The 25,226-nt window shown below is 45.2% G+C and overlaps 1 long non-coding RNA gene across 1 annotated transcript; it reads right to left on the reverse strand.

Moving 5' to 3' along the window:
• Nucleotides 1-13,839: 13,839 nt before the first annotated feature.
• Nucleotides 13,840-23,687, reverse strand: LOC147998592 (uncharacterized). Its single transcript, XR_015645743.1, has 3 exons — nucleotides 23,460-23,687; nucleotides 15,294-15,544; nucleotides 13,840-15,016 (listed from the first exon to the last, which is right to left on the reverse strand). It is a non-coding gene; the product is annotated as an uncharacterized LOC147998592 (long non-coding RNA).
• Nucleotides 23,688-25,226: the final 1,539 nt, after the last annotated feature.

Raw genomic sequence — 25,226 nt, forward strand, 5'->3', positions numbered from 1 at the left:
AAGAGTACAAGCGTCTCTTGTAAATTAAGCTATGCCAGGTGTAATTTCAAAGGAAGCAGGGGCCATGTGTTAATTTATCCTAAGACTGGAATGGGAGCACCCATTAGCCCTCCCGAACCCTTATGAGGCAGGAGTAATAAGACAGACTCATAAGGGCGGTGGTGACAGTAAATCACAGGTTTTGTCAAAAGGAAAACTTACTACGGGGTTGGTTACAGTTCTAATGGCCTTTGTTAGACAGAGATACATGAAAATGAAGCAGCCTCCATTTTATGAAATAGGACAAGGGCTCCCACTGGGCAGGAGTAAATCAAAGTATCCCTGGATGAACAGTACAAGACTACGGACATTAAAATAAAGCAGACCCTTACAGCTCTGGGGACACCACTTCAAATGTACTAGGCAAGCAGTGTACCACTACACCACACCCGAGCCTTGTGTTTCTTTTCTGTAACGGTCAAAGCAAAAACCAGCTCAGTTCCTAGTTCAGCTCACTCAGCCTGGACACTGGGTTTTCAGAAGAGCTGGCCCATCTGGAGCCATTCGGTTAGGAGGCATTTAATCTCCATTCTGACCTTGGACACTTGGAACCTGCAGCAGGAGCTTGTCTGAACAACGACATCTCATCACTTTTGCCAAGCACCTGTTAAGTGTTTGGTGAGTCACTGTCACTGAATGCCACCATGCCATACTCTGCCACAGAAAAAGCAGAGCTGTTGTTAACCTCAAACCAGCAAAGCGGAGACTCACACCTATGATTAAACTTCAGTGACAAACAAGACGTGAGAAGCAGAGTGGAGAATTAAAAAAAAATAGAAAGGACCTTAATTCAAAGAGAATTTAGCATAAAAGTCATTTCAAGCTGTCAAAGGAAAGAAAGACTGAAGTGGAAATTTCTGGTTCTGTGATCCAGATTCACGTAATGTTTTGCTGAGGCAAGACCCCGAGAGGATATGTGATGTTTGGAGAAAGTATAAATAGGACTCAACACACAGTGATGGGGCCCTTGCATAATTAGCCTTGGAATACTTCCTTTTTTTTCTTTTTCTTTTCTTTTCTTTTCTTTTTTTTTTTTTGGTTCTTTTTTTCGGAGCTGGGGACCGAACCCAGGGCCTTGTGCTTCCTAGGTAAGCGCTCTACCACTGAGCTAAATCCCCAGCCCCTTCTTTTTCTTTTCTTTTCTTTATTTTTTTTTTTTTTGTTTGTTTGTTCTGTCCTCTTCACTTCATTAAGAGGCACAGCAGAGAACTCCTGGCAACCCTGGCTGGTTCTGGTCTTTCCTGCTGACCCGTGCCTATTTGATGGAAGCCTGGCTGTTTCTGCTGGATCGTGCCTCTAATACTGATTCAAGTTTGGTGACATTTTTGAACTGGACTGTTGGTATCCTGACACTACTGAACTGGACTGCTGGTATTCTGACAATGGAGATTGGAATCGTCCCAAAGAACTACTTCTAAACAGGCCCACATCCCCTTGTCCTATCTACTATCTTTTCTCCCCTACCTTTGGACAGTGGGGCTACAAAGGGGTTTGAAGGGTTTATGAACCCTTATTAAAGTAGGTTTTGAAAACTCTAAGTCTACAAAAGAGAAATCATTCAAAGGACGTTGCTGAAGTGACTGGGTAACCAGCCGGGGAAAAATCTTAGACCCTCTCTTATACAACACCGAAGATTAAATATAACAATTAACCCAAAGACAGTTCAGTAATGAAGAATTTTAAAGCAAGTTCCAGATTCATCCCCCTCCCAAGAGACTCTATAGTTTTGGAAGGTAGGACGATATTTTTAGATAAATTGTTTTCTAACAATATTTCTACATTAACATTTTTGTCTTTCTGGAAGATGATTTGTTAATTTGTTTATCATTACTTCCAATCGCACCCATATTCCTGTCAAAACGTTCTTCTTTTTTTCCAACACAATATTTTCACCAACTGTTTAGATATTTCACATCATGTACCTTGATCATGATCATTCCCAGTCCTCCCAGGTCTGTCCCCCAACCCTTGTGACATCACCCCCCCCAGAGAAGAAAAAGTAAGTCCAATTCATACTCCCCATATACTCTCTGGTACATGGTCAAACTCCCTGGCTGCCAGTCCCTTAAAGAAAACTGGTCCTTCCTGATCCGCAACCCCAACAGAAGCCATCCATCGTGGAGAGTTTCAGAGTCCTTATCACACTTTCTGCGAGTTCACTCTGATGGCTTTCTGTCTAGACTGTTACTTTTTTTAAGGAAGGAGTAGGGTAGGGATTGTCACGGAACTTTCTACGTCCCCCTTCCTCAGCTGAGTCCACAGTCATCTGAACCACGGCAAAGGTAGCTCCCTTGCCCTTCAGAGTCAGCGGGGAACATGATCACCGACTTCCACATGGTCTCCAGCACCAGCGCATGACAGACCTCGGCATGGTCTCCAGTGCTGGTACAGACCACGGACATCAACACAGCCCTCTGTCACAGCACGAACCATAAACACCACCATAGTCCTTGGCAGGCGCACAGACCAAGGACTTCTGCCTGGCCCTATGAATAACATTTTTATTTTTTTTATTTACTTATTCACTCATTAATTCATTCATTCACTTTTGAGATAGAGTTTCTCTGTGTAGCCCTGGCTGTCCTGGAAATTCTCTCTCTCTCTCTCTCTCTCTCTCGCTCTCTCTCGCTCTCTCTCTCTCTCACACACACACACACACATACACACACATACACACATACATAATACACACACACCACACATATAACACACACACACACCACATACATACCAAACATAAAGCACACCCACATACCACACACACCACACACACACACACACACGTACACACATACACACATACACACATACACACACATATACACACATACACGCACATACACACATACATAATACACACACCACACACATACACACACATATACACACATACACGCACATACACACATACATAATACACACACCACACACATACACATACATATACACACATACACGCACATACACACATACATAATACACACACCACACACATACACACACATATAACACACACACACCACATATATACCAGACATATAACACACCCACATACCACACACACCACACACACACACACACACACACACACACACACACACACACACACACACATGGTGGGGGATTTAAAAATCCAAGCAAGCAAACATGTACAAGACATGTATAAATGGAGCATCCAGCATATAAACCCAGTCAGGATTGCTGTGTTAACGATGTCAGTTCCCCCCCAGAGCAATCTCCCCACTTAACACAATTACAACCAAATCCCCATGGTTTCTCTCTGGACTCTGACAGGCTGATCTTAAAATTCATAGAAAACAATAAGGAATACTTTCATTCTGGTTGTTCACAGATGAAATCTCAGCCCCCGACAGTTGAGATGGAAGACAGGGTTTGAGGCTAACCTGGGCTACCTAGTGAGTTCTGAGCTAGCCTAGACTACACTGTGAGACCCTGTCTCGAAGAAATAAAGAATAAGCCAAACACAACTCGTTATGAAGCCAAAGCGATTGAAATGGCATGAACCAATGTGGTAATAATAAAGCCAGAGGCACAATAAGGATTTACAGAGCTTAAACAGTGACAGGACATACTGCCCACCCCAGGGAATATGCACTGTACGTGGCATGCAGAGCTTGAAGTCAGGGACAGACAGAGATCTAGGCTCACCAAAGACAAGGTTTTAGAGGAAAAAAAAAAACCCAAAAAACAAAACCAGCAAACAAACAAACAAAAGCCCAGACTACTTCAGTGACCTTAAAGAGAGAATTCTTACATAAGACTCTGGAAAAAACCACAAACTCAAAAGGGAGAGAGCTGATTGCGTAGATCCCTTGGGGACCTGATTACATGAATATTTAAAACTTTCATCTAATATGCATAATGTATAAAGAAGAATAAGGCTTAAAAAACAGAAGGGCTGGTGAGATGGCTCAGAGGGTGAAGGGGCTTGCCGCCAAGCCTGACAACCTGAGTTTAATCCCCCAGACCCAAGTGGTGGAGCCCCAGGAATGAGGCATTTTAAACAACAAAAAATGCACAAAGGAATTATGCATGCAGGAACACCTGAGCAGGTGGATGTTGCTTCCCTTCCTGAGGGACCAGGAAATGACTGATTTAAAAATGACAGTGAATGTGTCTGGTTATCAGAACAATCTAATCACATTGAGTTTTGTTTTCTTAAATTGTTTTCTAGCCAGGAGGGGGCGTGGCACACCTTTAATCCCAGCACTTAGGAGGCAGAAGCAGGTGGATTTCTGTGAGTTTGAGGCCAGCCTGGTTTTATCCCAGATTAGCCTAGGATTTACAGAGAAACCCTGTCTCTCAAAAAAAAAAGTCTTGTGTTTTTATAAATAAAAAATTTATACAATATATTCTGATCACAACTTCCTCTCCCTTATCTACCAGACTCCCCCTCCCCTATCAAACTTCCTTTTCTCTCTCTTTAGAAAACAGACACATTAAAAAAAAAATCAAATAAAGACTGGAGAGATGTTAAGAGCACTGACTGCTCTCCAGAGATCCTGAGTTCAAATCCCAGTAACCGCATGGTGGCTCACAACCATCTGTAATGGGATCTGTATGCCCTCTTCTGGTGTGTCTGAAGACACCTACAGTGTACTCATAGATAAAAATTAATAAAAAATTAAAAACAAAACAAATCAGAATAAAATAAAACAAACAAAGAAAACTCATGAAGAATTCACACACCCATGAACCATAACAAACCATAAATGCATTGAAAGACCCCGGCTTAGCAGCAGTAACGCCATTTTGCAAGGCTGTACTTAAGATGACTGGTTCAGGGAAAGGTTAGAACACTGAGTACACAGCGGCTGCCAAGCAGGATGTGTTTGGTTGAAGGCCTGGCAACAGGACGACTTCGGTTGAGCACCTGACAATGGAAAAAAAAGCCCCGGGAGAGGTCCCACACCCTGGTGGGGGGCCGAGTCAGTCCTTATGTTTCAGGAAGGTAGCTAAGAAACTTGCCCCCGGGCTGAACCCTTGGGGGGCCGAGTCAGCCGTTATGTTTCCGGAAGGTAGCTAGGAAACTTGCCCCCGGGCTAAACCCTTGCCATATTAGAATCCACCAATTATATCCCTGTAACCATGCATCTGCTTCTGTATGCTTGCTTCTGCTCCCCAAAATCCTATAAAAAGCCCATCCTTAGTTCCGTGGGGCGCGCCAGTCCCCCGAGTGACTGAAGCGCCCGCAGGTGCCTGTGCCTGTGTATCCCGACAATAAACCAAATCCTCTTGCTGATTGCATCCTGTGGTGTCTCGGTCTGGTCTTTGGAGTTGGAGGGTCTCCATCCTGAGGGAAAGTTCTCCCTGAGAGCTTTTCAGCATAAAATTGGAAACTGTAAGTTCCAATCAAAAGACCAGAAAGGTAAACCGTTCCCAAACAGAGCAGTATGAGACAATCATAGTAAATTTTGAACATGTATTGGAGCCATGGCTTGAGCCATTTAGCAGCATCGGGAGAAGGTGAAGACAGGTGGACTGTAAAATCCAGACACTTTACATCCAGAGTTTTGTCCACAAACCCCTTTGCTTGGGGCAGCAAAATGGCTCAGAGGGTAAAAGTGCTCATTGCGCTCATTGCAAAACCCGGATGACCTGATTGATCTCCACAACCCACGTAAAAGTGGAAGGGGAGAACCAACTTCACAAGGTTGTCCTGGGAAGAAGAGGCGCTCAGTTGTAAGATCCAGAAAGCGAAAGTCATTAATGATACTTTGTAGCAAAAGCCCGGACAATCAAAATCCCCACTGACCTGAGGTAGTTCAGCGGTTCTCAACATGTGGGTCACCACTCCTTTGGGGGTCCCATACCAGATATTCTGCATGTCAAATATTTGCATTATGATTCATAACAGCAGCAAAAGTACAACGATGACGTAGCAATGAAACTATCTGGTGGTTGAGGCCATCACAACATGAGGTAAGAAGATTGAAAACCGGGTTGGGGATTTAGCTCAGTGGTAGAGCACTTGCCTAGCAAGCGCAAGGTCCTGGGTTCGGTCCCCAGCTCCGAAAAAAAAAAAAAAAAGAAGATTGAAAACCACTGTGCTAGTGCATAAATTGTGCGTTGTCCACATAAAAGCGTCAAGCGTTTTAAAACATTTAATGGGCTCGTATGCATTCGTCGTGCAAGGGAAGAAACTGGCAAGTTGGTAAGTGTGGTATTTTAAAGTACACATTAAGGCTCAGTAATGTTATAGTCAATGATAATAGTTACACAGCTACATATTCATGTTCATGCTACAAAATTGTAAAAAATATACACAGAGCCCGGTCTGGTGGTGTAAGGTCCGTGGAGGTTGAGGCAGGAGGGTTGCAACTTTGGGAGTAGCCTGGGCTACATAGCAAAATCAGGTATTTAATAAATAAATAAATAAATAAATAAATAAATAGCATAAACACAAGGCTGGGGAGATAGTGTCTTAGTTGGGGTTTCATTGCTGTGAATGACCACAGGAACTCTTATAAAAGGAAAGCATTTAACTGGGGCTGGCTTACAGCCCAGAGGTTTATTCTGTTATTGTTATAGCAGGAAGCATGGTAGCCAGCAGGCAGACGTGGTGCTGGAAAAGGAGCTGAGGGTTCTACATCTGCATCCTCACTCCAGCAGCAGGAGGAGAGAGTGACACTGGGTGTGGCTTGAGCATTTGAAACCTCAAAGCCCATCCCCAGTGATAAAGTTCCACCATCAAGGCCACATCCACTCCAACAAAGCCACACCCACTCTATCAAGGCCACGCCCACTCTCACAAGGTCACACTCACTCCAAGACTGGACTTCCTACTAAGTGTCCCTGTGAGTCTGTGGGGACCATTTTCATTCAAACCACACCACAGATAAGATTGCGGGCTGCTTTTACAAAGGACCAGAGCGGGCTGGAGAGATGGCTCGGTGGTTTAAGAGCACTGACTGCTCTTCCAGAGGTCCTGAGTTCAAATCCCAGCAACCATGGCTCACAACCATCTGTAATGAGATCTGATGCTCTCTTCTTTGGGGGCGGGGGGTGTCTGAAGACGGCTACAGTATACTTATATATAATAAATAAATAAAGTCTAAAAACAAACAAACAAAACCCAAAAAAAACCCAAAGGACCAGAGTTCAGCTCCCCAGAATCCCTGCTCCATGACACGCAACACCCTGTAACTCCAACTCCAGCTCCAGAGCCTGACATCATCTTCTGGCCTTCAAGGGCACCTGCACTTACATACCCTAACCCCTGCACATTTATGTGTGTGATACAAACAGATAATAAATACATAAAGTTATAATAAATAAATACAATTTATTATTTATTCACTTTACATCTTGATCGCAGCCCCCCCCCTTCTCTCCTCCCAGTCCCACCCTCACAAATCCCTCTTCCCCTTATCCCCTCCCCTTGGAGAAGGGGACACCTCCCTTGGGTACCACCCCCTCCTGGGACATCAAGTCGCAGAAGAACTAAATAATCAATTATAAGTAATAAATATTTTTAAAAGGGGGGGGGTCACACAATACCGTGGTGTTGTGGAAATGGTTTATCGCTTGTATGATGTTTTGGGTTCCCAAAGGTCACCTCTGCCTGTAAGACGCTGAGGGTCCCTGCCCCCAGTTGGCTTTGATTGGTGAATAAAAGTAGCTGGCAGCAAGTTGCTGGGCAGGGAGACAGAGGCAGGACTTTAGATTACCCAGGCAAGGGAACCCAGGGAAGAAGAAAGATTGAGAATCTCCATGCTGAGGAAGCAGAAAGATCAGGTTAAGAGCTGGAGAAGCGATGAAAGGGCCTGGAAAGAGCGACCCCTCCCGCGACTGGGTCTGGGGTAGCAGAGATGGAATATAGACTTTAGTAAGTAATAATTCGGGAGTATCGGAGGGGAGGTGTTAGCGACACGGGAGTTTGGGAGTGGCCTAACCATTGCGCTGCTTAGGGCATATTAAAAATAAAGCACCATGTGTGCTTCTTTCTTTCGATAATTCAGAGCATTTTGGCGGGTGGCGAGGAATGCATGCAGCCCCGGGCGGGGGCGGTTTGAGTAGCGTTAATAATTAATACAACACCGTGGCATAGGGACAATCTCTTTAGAAAAAAGTATAGCGAGTAGAGCTTTATCTGCACATTAAATACCACACTCATATAAAATACATAATATATAAGGTATATAATATATTATAACATATATAAATATTAAGTATAGGTGGTGTGAATACAATTGGGGCACACAATTTCTTCACTTTCCAAATGTCTAAATATGTCATAATTTAAGGAGAGAGAGAAGTAGGTAACTTTAATCTCATGCATCACTGAAAACATTTTAATACAAACACACTGTTTCCTTTTTTTTTTACTTTTTTTTTTTTTGCAACCTCCCCTCCCCCGCCCCCCACCAGTGTTTCCTTTTTTAAATGAACTGTAACAGATACGAAATAAGGTACACGTTAACAGTGTGGCAAGTGCTGCTTGGGTATATGTGGTTTTATGTAAATTTTTAATCAGGTTAAACATCCTCTCCATCAGTTATTTCTCATGGTTAAAAAAAAAAACATACTTCTTTGTTCTGGCTTTTTGACGTCCTCAGCATATAGCTTCCACTCAAAGTCACTGTCCCTCAGACAGCACAGGAGGATGTCTCCCTCCTGTCTTTACTCTGGGATTTTGTTTGTTGTTTTAGTTTTGGTTAAGGTAGGGTTTCCAGGATGTGCTTAGTCCTGTTGCGACTTGCGTCCCAGGGCGGGGTGGTACCCAAGGGGGCCTTCCCCTTCTCCAAGGTGGGGGGAGAGGGTCATGGGAAGAGGGATCTGAGTCTGGGAGTGGGAGGACAGGAGGGAGGGAGGGGGCTGCTATCGGGATGTGGGATGTAAAGTGAGTATGTAAATAAATAGGCAGGCTGACAGACAGATAAAAAGGAACGGTCTTCCCAAGTGGCTCAGACTGGCTGTGGACTCGGGATTGTCCTGCCCCCTAGTGCTGGGTTACGGGAATGCATCGTTGTAAAGAGGAATCTGAAGACCTGCCCTTCTGCTTAGCTCCTGGTCTAAGCTCGCCTTCTGCCTCCAGTTCCTAGGAGAACTGTTTTTGATATCACATCCGAATGTTCTTCTGTACTTGGATGTGCCGAAGGGATTACTGGTCCGTACAATATTTTCGTTCTTAATCTTTTGAGGAACACACTTCTGTTATGTACCATGTCTGTACTAATTTACATTTTCACCAACGATGATCAAGAATCCATTTTCTTACCCTCGTCTTCGTCGTCGTCGTCGTCGTCCTCCTCCTCTTCCTCCTTTCTGTGTGTATGCATGTGTGCATGTGTATGCGTGTGTCCGTGTGTGCGTGCGTGTGTGTGTGTGTGTTACTAGTTATTGAACACATGCTAAAGTAGAGCTCCATTGGGTGAATGGAAGAAACTGTGACGCCCACCCACCAGGGAAGTAAAGAAGAATGAAATCCTGCCAGTTACAAGAAAGTAATGGGGCTGGATAACGTCATGTTAAGTACAGTAAAGAGTATTTTCTCTCATGTGCAGAATCTAGATTCAAGCACTCGCGCGCGCGCGCACACACACACACACACACACACACACACTGTGCAAGTAGAGGGGGTTTTTACGAGGTGGAGGAAGAAGTCTAAAGGAAAGGGTAGGGGTACTAGAGAGGGTAATGGGAGTATAAAAAAGACAAAATCCAGGGGCTGGTGATATGGCTTAGCGGTTAAGAGCACTGACTGCTCTTCCAGAGGTCCTGAGTTCAACTCCCAGCAACCACATGGTGGTTCACAACCATCTGTAGTGGGATCCGATGCCCTCTTCTGGTGTGTCTGAAGACAGTGACAGTGTACTCATATAAATAAATAAGTCTTTTAAAAAAGAGAAAGGAGGGGGAGGGGAATAAAAAATTTTTTTAAAAAAAGGAAAGTTCATCATTTTTATATCTAGATTTACGTCTACATACCTCTATGACAAAACAGAGGAGGGGCTATTTGTGGGGAGAAAAGGGTCCATCCAGCCACAGGAGAGAGGTACAGAGGAAGACAGTGTGGCTGACCAGTAAGAGTGATACTATAGGGGCTGGGGATTTAGCTCAGTGGTTAGAGTGCTTGCCTAGGAAGCGCAAGGCCCTGGGTTCGGTCCCCAGCTCCGAAAAAAAGAACCAAAAAAAAAAAAAAAAAGAGTGATACTATAGTAAAACCTAGTATTGGCAAGGGATTCCCAAGGCTCACCCTCCCGGAGGCTCTGGGGGCAGTCAGTGTTGCTGGGAGAGGGCGATGTTCCTGACCCAAGTCCTGGAAACAGTGCAACTCACTGAGTGGTGAGAAGGTGAAGAAAGGATGAGATGAGAGTAGAGGGGGGACTAGTTAGGGACAGAAAGAAGGCTGGCAGGAGGAAGGAGACCAGAGTCGGGAATATGTATATATATATATATATATATGTGTGTGTGTATTTGTGCATATATGCCATATATGTATTTGCATATGTATTTGCATATATATTTGTCCTATATATATTTGCCATATATCACCATAATGAAACCCATTATTGTGAATAATTATTAAATGTTAGCAAAACATTTACACATACTTACACAATAAAGTCTTTGTTGTAAAATGAATACTTTCAAAACAGGAAGGAGCGATGCGAACCATCCTTTATCAGAGGAAAACAGAACCATTGAAGCAACACAGTAGGGAACTGAATTATAAACCCAGAGAACATACACATTCCTAAACCTAAACGAAGAAAGCTGTCCTTTCCCCAGCGTGAGTCCCTTAGCACCTTCACCAAAAATCAGCTGACACTCAGGTACGGTGACACCCACAACACTTGGGAGGCAGAGGCAGGAGGAGCAGGTGTTCAAGGCTAGCCTCGGCTACAGAGTGAGTTCAAACTCACTCTGAGTTACGTGAGAGCCTGTCTCAAAAAAAGAAAAAAGGAAATGCTCTCCGTTGTAGAAGAGAACATGTCCTTGTCTTCTCTTCTGCCCCACTAATCTGGGTCTTTTTTTATTGTGATACTACTCTGTTATGATTGCTATGACTTTGTAACATGTTCTCAGGACGGGATTCTAACGCCGTCCACTCTGTCATGAGTCATGTGACTGGCTTTTATCCCCATAAAGATTACAACTGTTATTCCTACTTCTGTGGAGAATTTATCTCGCCAAATCTGCAGCTCAGGGAACATTTTAATATGATTAATTCTACAAAACAAAATGTCTTTCAATTGGTGTGTATGTGTATGGATGTGTGTGTGTATGTTTGTATAGGTCTATGTGTGTGTGTATATGTGTGTGCATATATGTGTTATGTATGTGTATATATACATATTTGCTTATATATACATATAGTATATGTATATGTGGGTATGTCTCTGTGTGTATGTATGTGCATGTATGTATTTGCATATTTGCTTATATATACATATAGTATATGTATATATGGGTGTGTATGTCTCTGTGTGTATGTATGTGCATGTATGTATATATGTGTATATGTATATAGATATTTGCATATATATGTATGTATATGTGAGTGTGCATGTCTCTGTATGTATGTATGTGTGTGCAAGTATGTGTATATGTATATACATATTTGTATATATATATACGTGTATGTAAGTGTGAATGTTTGTAGGTGTATACATCTGTGTATGTCTGCATGAAACGTCTCACTTCTTTGGTTAAATATATTCCCAGGCACTTGTTTTCCTTGTGCCTACGGTAAGAGGTTTGCATTCTTGATTCTTTTTTCAGATAATTCACTATTACACGGGAATACTGGCAAAACCACTGCTGTAGTGGGGTGTGATTTTATACCTGGCTACTTTCTATACTCAGCTGTCAGTTCTAATGGCTTTTAAGTGGCATCTTTGGTGTTTCTATATATAAGATTATGACACATGATGCCTCCACTCAGATTCTCGCTGAGCCAAGCCTCCACCCTCACCGTGAGCTAATGCCCAAAGTTTGCTGTGGAGATCTGGCGGCTAAGAGAAGGAAATCCTGCAACTGTGAACTGCACAGTTGAGTTCTAGAAGACAAGACATGGTAGGACACATCTTTCCTTGTGACTTTTCTTTGATCCCTAAGGCTGTGAAATCGGAGGAGCTGTGAACAAGAAGACAGGCAGGCATTATCCTGTAGGTGGAGCTGTGCAGTCCGGAAGCTAAATTTCACAGTGAAAGGTTAGCTTTCTTTGAGGTTACTTCCACAGGAGTTTGCAGTGCTGGCATTGCTGTTAGCTCTGACCCAGCTCAATCCAGGACGCAGTCCTTCTATACCCACCAAACAAGTGAACTTCGGAGAAGTTAAGTAACGCATCTAGTTTCCCCAGCTGCTTCGGAGCTGATTGGGAGCTGAATTCAATTCTCTCTGACTCCAAAAATTGAACTTTTTTTTTTTTTTTGGTTCTTTTTTTCAGAGCTGGGGACCGAACCCAGGGCCTTGCGCTTCCTAGGCAAGCGCTCTACCACTGAGCTAAATCCCCAACCCCAAAAATTGAACTTCTTAGAGTTTCTTTTTTCACTCATTGCTAGACAAAGACGAATGCCGGAGGAAAGAAAGCATCTTCCGCTGAGGGTGAGGCGAACTAGTGAGATGGGAGCTAAGAGCAAACACAGCAAAGGGAAGAAACCTGCTGTTAGCATTTTGTCTAAGCTCCGCCCCACAGTTACCTGGCAACGCTCAGGTGTGCCTGACTCACTATAAGAGGCTGCTTGCCCCCTCTGCTCTCTAGCTCTTCCCTGCCTGCTCCTGTTCCTGCTCTGTCCTCTCGCCCCTTCCCCCTTTCTCCCCATTCCCTTCCCTCTTCTCTCAACATGTGCTGATGGAGGTCCTCTACTCCTCCTCTCCTCTCCTCCCCTCTCCTCTCCTCTCCCCTCCCCTCTCCTCTCCTCCCCCTCTCCTCTTTTGTGGCTGGTCCCTCAGGGGAAGGGATGCCTCAGCATGGGCCCGCAGATGCACCCCCTTCCCCACACCTCCACCAAAACATATTCCTCCCCTCTCTTTATCTTAAAAAAAAACAAAAACACAAAAAAACAAAACAACAAAAAAAAAAAAAGACATCAACACCATCGAGGGGGATGGAAAACAGAGAGTTGGAAGGGGACTGTTTGCTTTAGGTTCTGTTTTTAAGTTCTCGTGTATATATATAGGCACATGTATGTGTGCAGGTGCACAAGCATTCCTGTGAAATCGAAGACTGACAACAGGTGTCTTCCTTTATTGTCTCTACTTAGTTATTTTTATTGATATGTGGTTTTTAAAGTTATTATTTATATGTGTATGGGTACTTGCTGGCATGTATGCCTGTGAACCATGTGTGTGCCCGGTAGCTGATGAAGCCACAGCAGAGTGTCCAATCTCCCGGGACTAACTGGAATTACAGATAGTTGTGAGCCGCCATGAGGGTGCAGGGAGTTCTAACTGGGTTCTCTGGAAGAGCCGGGTCTTAACCATTGAGCCATCCCTCCAGCACCAGTCCACCTACCTTAGTTTTGTTTGATTAGAGGCAGCATACCCAGAGCTCACCAGCTGGCTCATCTGACTGGCTAGCGAGCTCCATGGATGCAACCCGTGTCTGCCTCCTCTGTGCTAAGGGGTTCAGCCACCCACTACCACACCCAGGGATCTGAGCTCAGGTTCTCTTGTTTGTACCGCAGACATTGCCAATGGAGGAGTTCCTTTAGCGTTGACTGGTGGTGGGGATTTGAATCCCGCCCCCCACCCCACCCCCACTCCCACCCCCACCCCACCCTACCCCACCCCACCCCCACCCCGGGCATTCTGGGAAAACATCTTGCCAGTGAGTTGCAACCAAGCTTTTGTTTTTCTGACACAGTTTTTAGGATGTTCTTGAATTCACTGAGTAGTTGAGTCTACAGCACCCTCCTGTCTACACCCCCTGAGCTCTGGGGTGACAGGCTTGGACCGCCATACCAGCAACTTATTGTTGTACATCGGTATTGCCCAAATTATAGCAGCATTGAATATTCTTACTCGTGAGGACATCATTTTCATCAGCCAAGCATCTAGCACGGCATCGTCCTAGGGTACCTCAGGAATCAAGATGTCGGTCTGATCGTGGTTTCCCATCAAGACTGTTTATGGGAGAATTCGCTTCACACCCCAGGGCCTGGCCTGTGGCTTGTTGTTCACACTTCCTGGTTGGTTGTGTAGCTCAAGGTCTTCCTTGGCTCCTTATAACATGGACCTCACCAACAAGATCCTTCAAGAATATAATGCTAGAGAGATGGCTCAGTGGTTAAGAGCACTGACTGCTCTTCCAGAGGTCCTGAGTTCAGTTCCCAGCAGCCACATGGTGGCTCCCAACCATCTGTGATAGGATCTGGTCCCCTCTTCTGGTGTGTCTGAAGACAGAGACAGTGCAGATATACATGAAGTAAATAAATAATTCTTTTTTTTAAAAGCCAGTAAATAAGGGGAAAGTTATATTTATCTTATACAACCCTTAATAATAATCACAGACTAGAGGGCAATGCTACAAGAGTAGCAAGCAGGCTCATTCTGAGAAGGAGGAGGGTAAGAATCTTGCCCTTCTCCCTTCAGATAGTCTTCCCTGCACTAGCGTCTAGGCAGTCTCTCGTCAGTTTCAGTCTGAGACCATGTGATCTGTGACATACTTTCCTACTTTTGATCAATGGCTTCAGGAAGCTTCTAGGCTTCTGCCTTTGTCAGGCATTTCTCCTGACTGTTTTAGGAGATTTCTTTTTTTCTTTTTAAGCTCAGAAGACATGATATAATAGAAAGATCTGAGTGCTTCATTTCAGCAAAGCAAATCTCCCGCATCCAAGAGGTGCGCCACCTTCTGTGTCTCCCGCTAACGGAAAATGGGTCAAAGGGTATGAAGAGGACCGGCGAGAACGCAGATGCCTTGGCCTGCGCCACATGGAGAAGTGTAAGCTGAAGCTTTCCAGTGAGCGAAGGATGTGGAGACAGCGTCAGTCCTGGTGCGATGAACCCGCTGAGAGAGAATGACAGGAAAGTGGTGGTGATGAGCTTCTTCAATGGTGGGATTCCTCTAAGCCACCCCTCTCACTGTAAGCTTCCTCCCGTTCCACCATGATGTCCAAACCCCACACCCTTTCTGCTCCACCAGAGTTCTGTTCCCTCCTACAAACAGTGCAGCCACCGTCTCAAATGTTTACTAGAAGTTAGACCACTGCTGCTGGGTTCCCAGCCCAGTTTAAGAAAAGCATAGGCAAGGGGCTGGGGATTTAGCTCAGTGGTAGAGCGCTTACCTAGGAAGCGCAAGGCCCTGGGTTCGGTCCCCAGCTCCGAAAAAAAGAACCAAAAAAAAAAAAAAAAAAGAAAAGAAAAGAAAAGCATAGGCAAGACCGTATCCCCGGAGGCTGGAGAGATGGCTCAGCGGTTAAGAGAATAGTCTGTTCTTCCAGAGGTCCTGAGTTCAAGCCCGGCATCCACATGGTGGCTCATGACCATCTGTAATGGGATCTGATGCCCTCTTCTGGTGTGGTCTGAAGACATAAATCTTAAAAATAACAACAAAACGTCAAAACTCCCAGCTTTCAGAGGAACCAAAGGAAGAAACAGGACACCCACCTCTACCCCACCCCCACTCCAGTACCCATTTGCTTCCTTGGTATATGCTCTCAGAACTGAGAGCCATGGAAGGTTGCCTTGGGAGAGTCTGCAGGGGCAGTTCAAAGCTCTAACAGATCCACCTCTCATTTTTACAAGAAAATAACGACATTTCAGTTGAGATTTCAAAAAGGAGATGCAGCAATCTTTATGAAGGATTTCACGACACTACCTCTAAAACTCTAAAATTTGTAAACCTTTTGGCCTAGAAATTCCACATCCGAGAATCTGTCCCAAGAATTTATTCGTGCTGGACCATGGCGACTCATGCCTTTTATTCCAGCCCTTGGGAGACAGAGGCGAGCAGATCTTTGTGAGTTCAAGGCCAGCCTGGACTACAGAGCAAAGTGCAGAACAGTCAGAGACTCAGCTCACAGCATCCTGCTCTCAACCGTCAAAACCATTGTGTCTTGGGCTGGAGAGAGGGCTCAGCGGCTAAAAGCACTGGCTGTTCTTCCAGAGGTCCTGAGTTCAAATCCCAGCAACCACATGGTGGCTCACAACCATCTATAATGCGGTCTGGTGCCTTCTTCTGGTGTGTCTGAAAACAGCTACAGTGTACTTACATATAATAAATAAATAAATCTTTAAAAAGAAAAAACAAAAAACATTGCGTCTTGCCGTCCACACAACTGGAAAGCCTCCGGGGTAAAATCCAGCACAAAGCTGGTCGAAGATTAGCAGGAAAATGTGCTAATTAGAAGCTTCCTACTCTCTGGGTTTCCTTCCTGTGTTTTTTATATTTTATTTTCACCTTTAGAGACGAGGTCTTAGGGAATACCAGGTTATGCTTGAGGGTTTGACTTCCTTGCCCTGGCATCCCGGGCTCTGGATTTAAGCCTACGTCACCAGAATTGGTAAAATGTATCTTCTTAACCTAACTGAGCTCCCACACACTCTCAGAAACATGAAATATACATTGATAAAAACTTGGAAGGTTAAAAATCATTAAGTATAACCATACGTAGCTCTCTTACTTTTCATATTAGTATACCGTTCCATTTTTCTACCATAAGCCATAGAGCTCTATTCAAAAGGAGCTTTCCCTTAATAAATCACAAAAAACTTCCTGTCAACCTATTATTCCAAAGACTTTAAACATTTCTTTTTTTTTTTTTCTTTTTTCTTTTTTTCGGAGCTGGGGATCGAACCCAGGGCCTTACGCCTGCTAGGCAAGCGCTCTACCGCTGAGCTAAATCCCCAACCCGACTTTAAACATTTCTTTTTTTTTTTTTTTTTTTTTTTTTGGTTCTTTTTTTCGGAGCTGGGGACCAAACCCAGGGCCTTGCGCTTCCTAGGTAAGTGCTCTACCACTGAGCTAAATCCCCAGCCCCGACTTTAAACATTTCTTTTTTTTCTTTTTCTTTTTCTTTTTTTTTTTTTTTTTTTTGGTTCTTTTTTTCGGAGCTGGGGACCAAACCCAGGGCCTTGTGCTTCCTAGGTAAGCGCTCTACCACTGAGCTAAATCTCCAGCCCCAAACATTTCTAAACCTGAAAAAGAAATTCTAAGAATGATTTAGTTTCAGATTTCCACTCTTCTATAACAGACACAACTTCTCTATGCAATTGTATGCCTTTTATGTCTTATCAGGACACAATTTTAATAATGACTCAAGTGAAATTAAAAAATGGTCAATGGAAAACATCTAGCAAGCTTTGCAAAGGATTAAAAATCAGTTGTCTCAATACAAAGGCTGATGCTCACAGCCAACCATTGAACCGAGAACAGGAATCCATTGGAGGAGTTAAAGAAAGGACTGAAGGAGCTGAGGGGGTTTGTAACCCCATAAGAACAACAATACCGGGCTGGAGAGATGGCTCAGCGGTTAAGAGCACCCGACTGCTCTTCCAGAGGTCCTGAGTTCAATTCCCAGCAACCACATGGTGGCTCACAACCATCTGTAAAGAGATCTGATGCCCTCTTCTGGTGTATCTGAAGACAGCTACAGTGTACTTATATATAATAAATTAATAAATCTTTAAAAAAAAAAAAAAGAACAACAATACCAACAACCACAGCTCCCAGGGACAAAACCAACATCCAAAGTGTACACATGGACAGACCCATGGCTCCAGCTGCATATGTAGCAGAGGATGCCCTTGTTGGGCACCAATGGGAGGAGAATCCCTTAGTCCTCCCAAGGCTGGACCCCCCAGTGCAGGGGAATGTCAGGGCAGGAAGGCAGGAAGGGGTGGGTGGATGGATGGGGGACCACCCTCATAGAAGAAGTGGGAGAGGGGATGGGATAGGGAGTTTATGGACCTAAAACAGGAAAGGGGATAACATTTGAAATGTAAATTAAAAAATCTCAAAAAAAACAGATTAAGAGAACAACAACAAAAAAAAAAAATCAGTTGTGGGCTGGGGATTTAGCTCAGTGGTAGAGCACTTACCTAGGAAGCGCAAGGCCCTGGGTTCGGTCCCCAGCTCCGAAAAAAAGAACCAAAAAAAAAAAAAAATCAGTTGTTTCAGTACCTTAAAGCAGCTCCCTCGGCTGGAGAGATGGCTCAGTGGTTAAGAGCACCCGACTGCTCTTCCAGAGGTCCTGAGTTCAATTCCCAGCAACCACATGGTGGCTCACAACCATCTGTAAAGAGATCCGATGCCCTCTTCTGGTGTATCTGAAGACAGCTACAGTGTACTTATATATAATAAATGAATAAATAAATCTTTAAAAAGAAAAAGCAGTTCCCTTAGGTTCTTCTAATACATTTTTTTAATTAAAAAAAAAAACTTCTACATGTATCATTAAAATCCAGTCGGTGAAAGCATTCCAGGTTTACACCTCTCTATATATTAATGCTAGAGAAACAAAAACAACAACAACAAAAAAAAAAAAACAACTCCACTACCAACAAACAAATGAATAAAAGCAGTGAGTGCATTTTTTTTAAAAATTAAACGTGGAAGGTTAAAAAAAACACTTAAGTATAAACACTGAGTATATATCTCTCTTACTTTTGGGTGGATTTTACATATATACTATACCCACATAAAGATATAAAACCCACAGAGAGTCACAGAGGACACTGTGGAGTGTTTTTAATTTCTGACATATTTTGAAAGATTAGAGTGTCGGCCATTTTTTTTTCTTTTAGTACTGTCTGTTACCCTTCAGCTCTCTGCAGTGAGCGGTCCCGAGTTGGCAGGCACTTGCCCACCGTGGCCCATCTGCAGTCCCATTCCACAGCGTGTGATCCCGGTTGTAGCTGAGTTCTACTTAAAGCTCTAAACCCGGGGAATCGAGCCTCTTGCGCCTGCGTTACAGCCACCCAGATCCAAAACCGCGAGGATCCAGGGGCTCGGGAGCCTCTGAAAGATGATGCCTCTGTTGTCCGGAGGGTTGAGGGGAGGTGACTGAAAGCTTGGTTGTAGAGGATGCGCAGGGAGAGAGAAGGGAAGAACAAGGATATTGGGAGTAAAGATCCAGACAGCAGAAACAAAGTAAGCTCCCTGAGGGTCAGCAAGATGATACCGGGAAGCACAACAGTTAGGTAAATACATCTCCTGGGGCTGGAGAGATGGCTCAGAGGTTAAGAGCACTGACTGCTCCTCCAGAGGTCCTGAGTGCAATTCCCAGCAACCACAACCACCTGTTGCCCTCTCCAAAAAGTGTCGCCTGCTATGCCTGAAGACCGGAATGTTGTCCCCAGAAGCCACATGATGGAGGGAGGGAACCCACTCCCAAAACTTGTCCTCTGAGATCCACTCATGCATCATAGAACCATGTCATGTGCACACAAGTGCACATACACTCGTGCTCGCAAAATAAACACATTAAATACTTTAAAGGATGACACCAGGGTCTATATTTTGGAGTATATTTTCCCTGGCTAGGTCTAACCACCTGTGTCCCTTTGGCACAGAGAAGCACACCCCGCCTCCCTGCCTGTTTGTGAAGGTCCTGGTAGGCCAGTGGCTTCTAGAGTCTCTCTTCAAGTTGATGACAAAGTCAGTTCTGTGTCTATTGCCTGTAATTAGATCCTGCTCGGCTTTGCAGCAAATACAGCCAGCTGTGTCTCAGGGTTCTTGGAAGTGGGTTTGTTTGTTTGTTAGTGGGTTGTGTGGTGTAGACTTATTCAACGACTCTCACAAAATGAACACGTTTATTACAGCTTATAGTGGGGCTGAGATTACCGATATCCCTCTCTCCGTACATTGCAAAATACTGTCCTGTATTAAGCTCTAAGAATGATCAACGAGGTGAAATAATTCATGGCACCAAAGGTGTTGTGGTTTTGGCTTAACGCTTGTATTGATGCTGAGGGACCCGCCCCCAGTTGGTTCTGATTGGTAAATAAAGTTGCTGGTGGCCAATGGTTGGGTAGGGAGACAGAGGCGAGACTTTAGGATTCGTGGGCAAAGGGACTGGAAGAAGAAGGAAGATTTAGAACGGCCATGCCAGGAAAGCAGAAATATCAGGCCTGAGAAAGGCAGGACAGAGAGACATCTAACATGTACGAGTTGGGGATCTTGGCCCAGGAGGGCTGCAGGCCTGGGTTAGGGGCGCCCAAGGTGGAATATAGGTTTTAGTAAGTAATTCAGGAATATCGCAGGGGAGAGTGTGTTAGACATGGGGAGGTTTGGAAGTGCCTGGCCACTGACCTGTTTAAGGCGTATTAAATATAAGACTCATGTGTGTGGGTGGGTGGATTTGTGTGCGCGTGTGCACACGCGCGCACGTGCTGACGTGCACGCATTCGTCTTTCATTTGGGAAATCAGAATATTGGGGCAGGTAGAGAAGAATTTGGTGTTGCTGCATCTGGGCGATTAGAGCGGATTAATCAACGACAGCAACAAAAGACGATTTATTGGACAGCTGTGCGCGATGATCCTACAGAGGAAACGGTCTCAGAGTGACCCAGTGTTAGAGTCAGGTTGAAAGTCTCTGGTGGGAGGATTTATACCATAGCCCAACACGAAGATCCACACCAAAGAAGAAATAAAACTCCTGTGGCAGTCACAAGGCTTCTTAGGTACTGGAGAAATTATTAGTAGAATTGAAAAAAAGATTCCTTCTGACAAAAACTGTGGGCCAAGTTAGCAGTTTCCAAATTTAAGTATTAGAAGTGCTTCACACCTCTCTCTCTCTCTCTCTCTCTCTCTCTCTCTCTCTCTCTCTCTCTCTGTGTGTGTGTGTGTGTGTCTGTGTGTGTGTCTGTGTGTGTGTCTGTGTGTGTTTACATGTGTATAGAAGCCAAAAGTCAAACCTCAGGTCTCCTACACTCCCTAGACACCTTATTTCTCAACAGTCTTTTGCTGGCCTAGAACTCTAAGTAGGTTAGGCTAACTGGCCAGCAAGCCCCAGGGATCTGCTCCCCAGTGCTGAGATTATAAGCATGTACCACCACACCCAGCCTTTTTAGGTGACTTTTGCAGGTTAAACTCAGGACCTCATGCTTGTGAGGCAAGACTTTACTGGCAGAACCCAGAAGCCATCCTCTCTAAACCCCCACTCTCCCCTACCCCCAACTCCCCTCCTGCTGCAAATCCAAGCTTCCTGACAATGTCTTTTGCAAAAGTGTCAGACTCTCCACACTGCTGGGTGAGCTAAGTTACTGCCTCTCACTACCAGACAATAGGGAATGCTAACCCCAGTGCCTCCAACGGTTCTGATGGCAGTTGAGAGCAAGAGAGCTGTACCTCAGGATTTCTCCATCTTTACCACCCAGTTGGAAGTTCAGGTCTTCACATCCTGGCTCTGTGTGGGGTGGTGAGCTGTGAAAGGTACCCTGATTCCCGGTTGAGACAGGTCGAATCCCCGGAAACCCAAATAGGAACGGCAGGTGCATCCCTAGCCTCCTAGATCAAGGCCTCACTAGCTGCAGCCCCCCACAAACCCCTGTAGAGAGGTTTGAGACAGACCAGTCACATGGAGCAATGTCCCAAGCCCCTCCTCCACATGTGAGGACGGTGACCACACTTAGGCTCAAGACAGATCAGTCATAGAAACAGGACCAGACCCCCGAATATGTAGATGAGGTCTTCCCAAGCTCTCAGGCCAAACTAATAGGAAGTGTCTGCTGTCAGACACTGACCCGTCCAAAAACTGTATTTGAGTCGTGTTCAGAATTAAAGGTGTGCAGGAAGCATTCCATTGTCTGAGGGTTTCTGTCATAAGACCTGTAACACTGCCGCTTGGGGAAGAGATCTGCTCTCCTGAAATCGCCGCCAGAAGCTCCCCTGCACCCCTCGCCCGCCCGCCCTTTAGTCAGTCTCCTGCTGGCTCAGCCTGAGCAACTGAACCGGTAGCGGTAGCGTCAGAAACGGAGGTGGAGCAGGACCAGCAGCGGAGGCAACCGAAGCAGTCCTCCCTCCCTACCCGAGTTCTCTCTCCCTTTGGCCGAACCCACGCACTTAGCTCTCCGTGAAGAGCCCCAGACACCAGAGCCCCACAGCTCTGTCTGAACGTACTCCCTGCTTCAGAGTGGACGGCCAGGAGCCTGTCTGCTGGATGCTGTGCCTAAGATGGGTGAGACCCTGGCTCTGTTTGAGAAGGGCTACTTAGAACGGATCCCCCTTTCCCTCTTCCTTCTCCTCTCCCTTCTCCTCCCCCTCCCTTCCTCTCTTTGTTCATTTTTGAGACAGGGACTCACCTAGCCGAGGTTACCCTTCCTATGCAGTAGAGGGCAGCCTGGAACTCCTGGTTCTCTTGCCTTTGCCTCTGTCAGGTTCAGCTCACAGGTGTGCACCACCACACCTGGCTCATGGCAACTTTCTTACAATGAATTACAGTTAAGAGAACAGATAGATTGTTCCCTTTTAGACTTCATCAGTTTAAAAAATACCCATAAATATATAAAAACAAAAAAGAAACAAAAGACGACAAAAATATGTAAGCATGCATTTGCTGGCTATTCAGTGCTCAATACTATTTATTTGCGAGGGGTGTTTGTTTGGTTTGTTATTGTTTCTTAACATTAGAAAGGAAAGAAGTGGCCACAATCGGGAGCAGCCTTGAGAGACTGTAAGGAACACAGAGCAGAAGCACGTCAGGAGGAAGCTCGTTGCCCCTGAGAAGGTTCCAGTTCGCTCCGGTAGATGCTTTCTGCTGTTCAAACAGGGCCTCAGTCAACACTGGGCCTATAGACAGCAGAGGGCCCCTACCCAAGGATGTAACCCCAAAGTCTTCTGGCCTGCAGCTGACAGTGTGGGATTGAGAGCCAACACCCCAGACAGCTGCTGGGCGCCTAAGAACGATGAGTGAGTGACGCTTGTATGTGTGGGAGCCAAACACCTGTTGCCAGCCATTCCCAGCTCTCCGGCTAAAGCCCCGCCTCCTGGGGATTCTGGTTTTACTGCTGTGGGACCTCTAAACCACAAGCAGGAAAAGGCTGTGTTGTATAAGAAGGCCTGGGTGGCCTAGAAGCTAAGAGCTGTCTCAGGACAATTGAGAGCTCCCAACAACCCATGGGGCGGGGGTGTGGGGGGTGGGGGTGGGGGGAGGCGGCGGCAACTGTTGGGTAGCACAGCCTCTGGGAGGACACGCGAAGCCGTTCAGGCATTTGTAAAGGAAGAGACTTTATATATATATATATATATATATATATAAAACCACAAAGCAGGTGACTTCTGTTTCAGAGAGAGAGTCACGTTGGTTTCAGTCTGGGCAGCTCAGCCTCTCTCCGCTTGCCTGCCCTAGCCCTGGCTGTACAGTCTGGATTACAGGCTGACATCCTCCTGATCACTACAGTCTCTAGGATGTCTGATTCAGTCAGCACGCCATTTCCTTCAAGGTCCTTGAAAATTGCCCACCTGCCACTGGCTCCATTAAGTAGATATATGGTGGCGGGTACCCCCTACCTGGTTTCAGGGTCCTTTTTGGTTATCTCTTCCACACAATCAGCAATCCTCCCCGAAGGTTTCTCTCTATGGTTTAATCTCCTCCATTCAGTTTCTGAACCATGACATTTCTCCATCAAGATCCCGCATCCAGGGATGGAGAGATGGCTCAGTCTAACAAGCATTAGAACCTGAGTGGGAGCTGGGGTGGCCCCGGCACTAGGGGGGCAAAGACACAGAAAAGCACTCACATAAAGACCCGGCATTCACTCTGTTCTGGGGCTGCCTAAGTCAGGCCCCAGGGAACCGAGGCCATTGGACCATGCTTAGCTGAGCTGCTGGGGGCTCCCTATGCCTGGGCTGGCCTCCAGCCCTGCAAGTGCCGGTGCCCCTCCCCCGTCCCTCAGACTCTCAGGTTCAACTGGGGTTGTTCAAATATGACTACAGAGTTCCCAGTCAGGGATCGTCTTGCTCTACAGATGCTTGTTGAAATAGGGGATTGTGGACTCTTAGTTCTTTTCCTGCTTAGATGAAAATACGAAAGCATATTCTTTGAGGTAGGGCTGGCCCTGGAAGAGTCTAGGAAACAGAATGGCCATAATGACACGTAAAGATTCAAGTCTGAGCATGGTGCCTAGAACATCCTTCCTTGTATCAGTTCTGGTAGGATGTAATTACGCATCCCGGAGCTCAAGCATGCAATTCCCCGATTTTAAGCATATTTAGAGTGCTGTAACAATAGCCATAATCTAATTTTAGAATGATTTCATTATCTCCAGACAAGTCCCATCCCCAATCCCTTCTAAGCACGTCCAGCCCTTCCCCCAGAACCTTGACAACCTCTAATCTACTTTTCGGCCCATTTGGACACTTCACATAAACAGGATCACACAGCATGTAATTTTTCTGCGACTGGACTCCTCACTGGCACATTGGGACATTTATTCCATGTTATAGCAGACTAATATTCACCACGACAGCCGGCCAAAGATCTTGTTTCTATTTGGCAGTGAATGGATTTTTTTTGTTTATACATTTTCTTTTTTTAAGTTAAGATTTATTTATTTTATGTATGTGAGTACACTGTCGCTGTCTTCAAATACACCAGAAGAGTGCATCGGATCCTATTACAGATGGTTGTGAGCCCCCCTGTGGTTGCTGGGAATTGAACTCAGGACCTCTGGAAGAGCAGACAGTGCACTTAACCGCTGAACCATCTCTCCAACCCTGTTCATACATTTTCGTTATAAAAAAAAAGTCAGACTGAATACTCATGGACGAGTCTTTATGTGGTTGGCCATCTTGACTAATCTTTGGTAACTCCCGTGTTTAGCATTTAGAGGAACTCCACCATTTCAAACTCTTATCATCGATATATGTGTGTGTGTATGTGTGTGTGTGTGTGAGACAGTCTCTTCTACCTTGCCAATACTCAATACCTTCAAAAAAGGATAGTTCATTAAACTAGTCTCTCTCTCTCTCTCTCTCTCTCTCTCTCTCTCTCTCTCTCTCTCTCTCTCTCCTCTCTCCTTCTGTTTGTGTGTATGTGTGTGTGTGGGTAATTGGGGGAGGGGGCAGTTGGTGTTGGACAGACTCTGTGTGCTTAGCATGACTTGGAAGGTCAGATCTAGGTCCTAAGAGCCTACATTTCTGACAAATTCTCAAATAATGACTCTTCATAGGCCATGGCTCAAGCAGTAAGATGTCCTTGGATGCTGTCCTTAAGTTAAAGCCTTTGTTGTTGTTGGGTTTTGTTGTTGTTGTTTTGGAAACAGTTATAACTTTGAG

Source organism: Rattus norvegicus, chromosome 20 (assembly GCF_021556685.1).
Source record: "Rattus norvegicus strain SHRSP/BbbUtx chromosome 20, alternate assembly SHRSP_T2T, whole genome shotgun sequence".
Taxonomy (NCBI): Eukaryota; Metazoa; Chordata; class Mammalia; order Rodentia; family Muridae; genus Rattus; species Rattus norvegicus.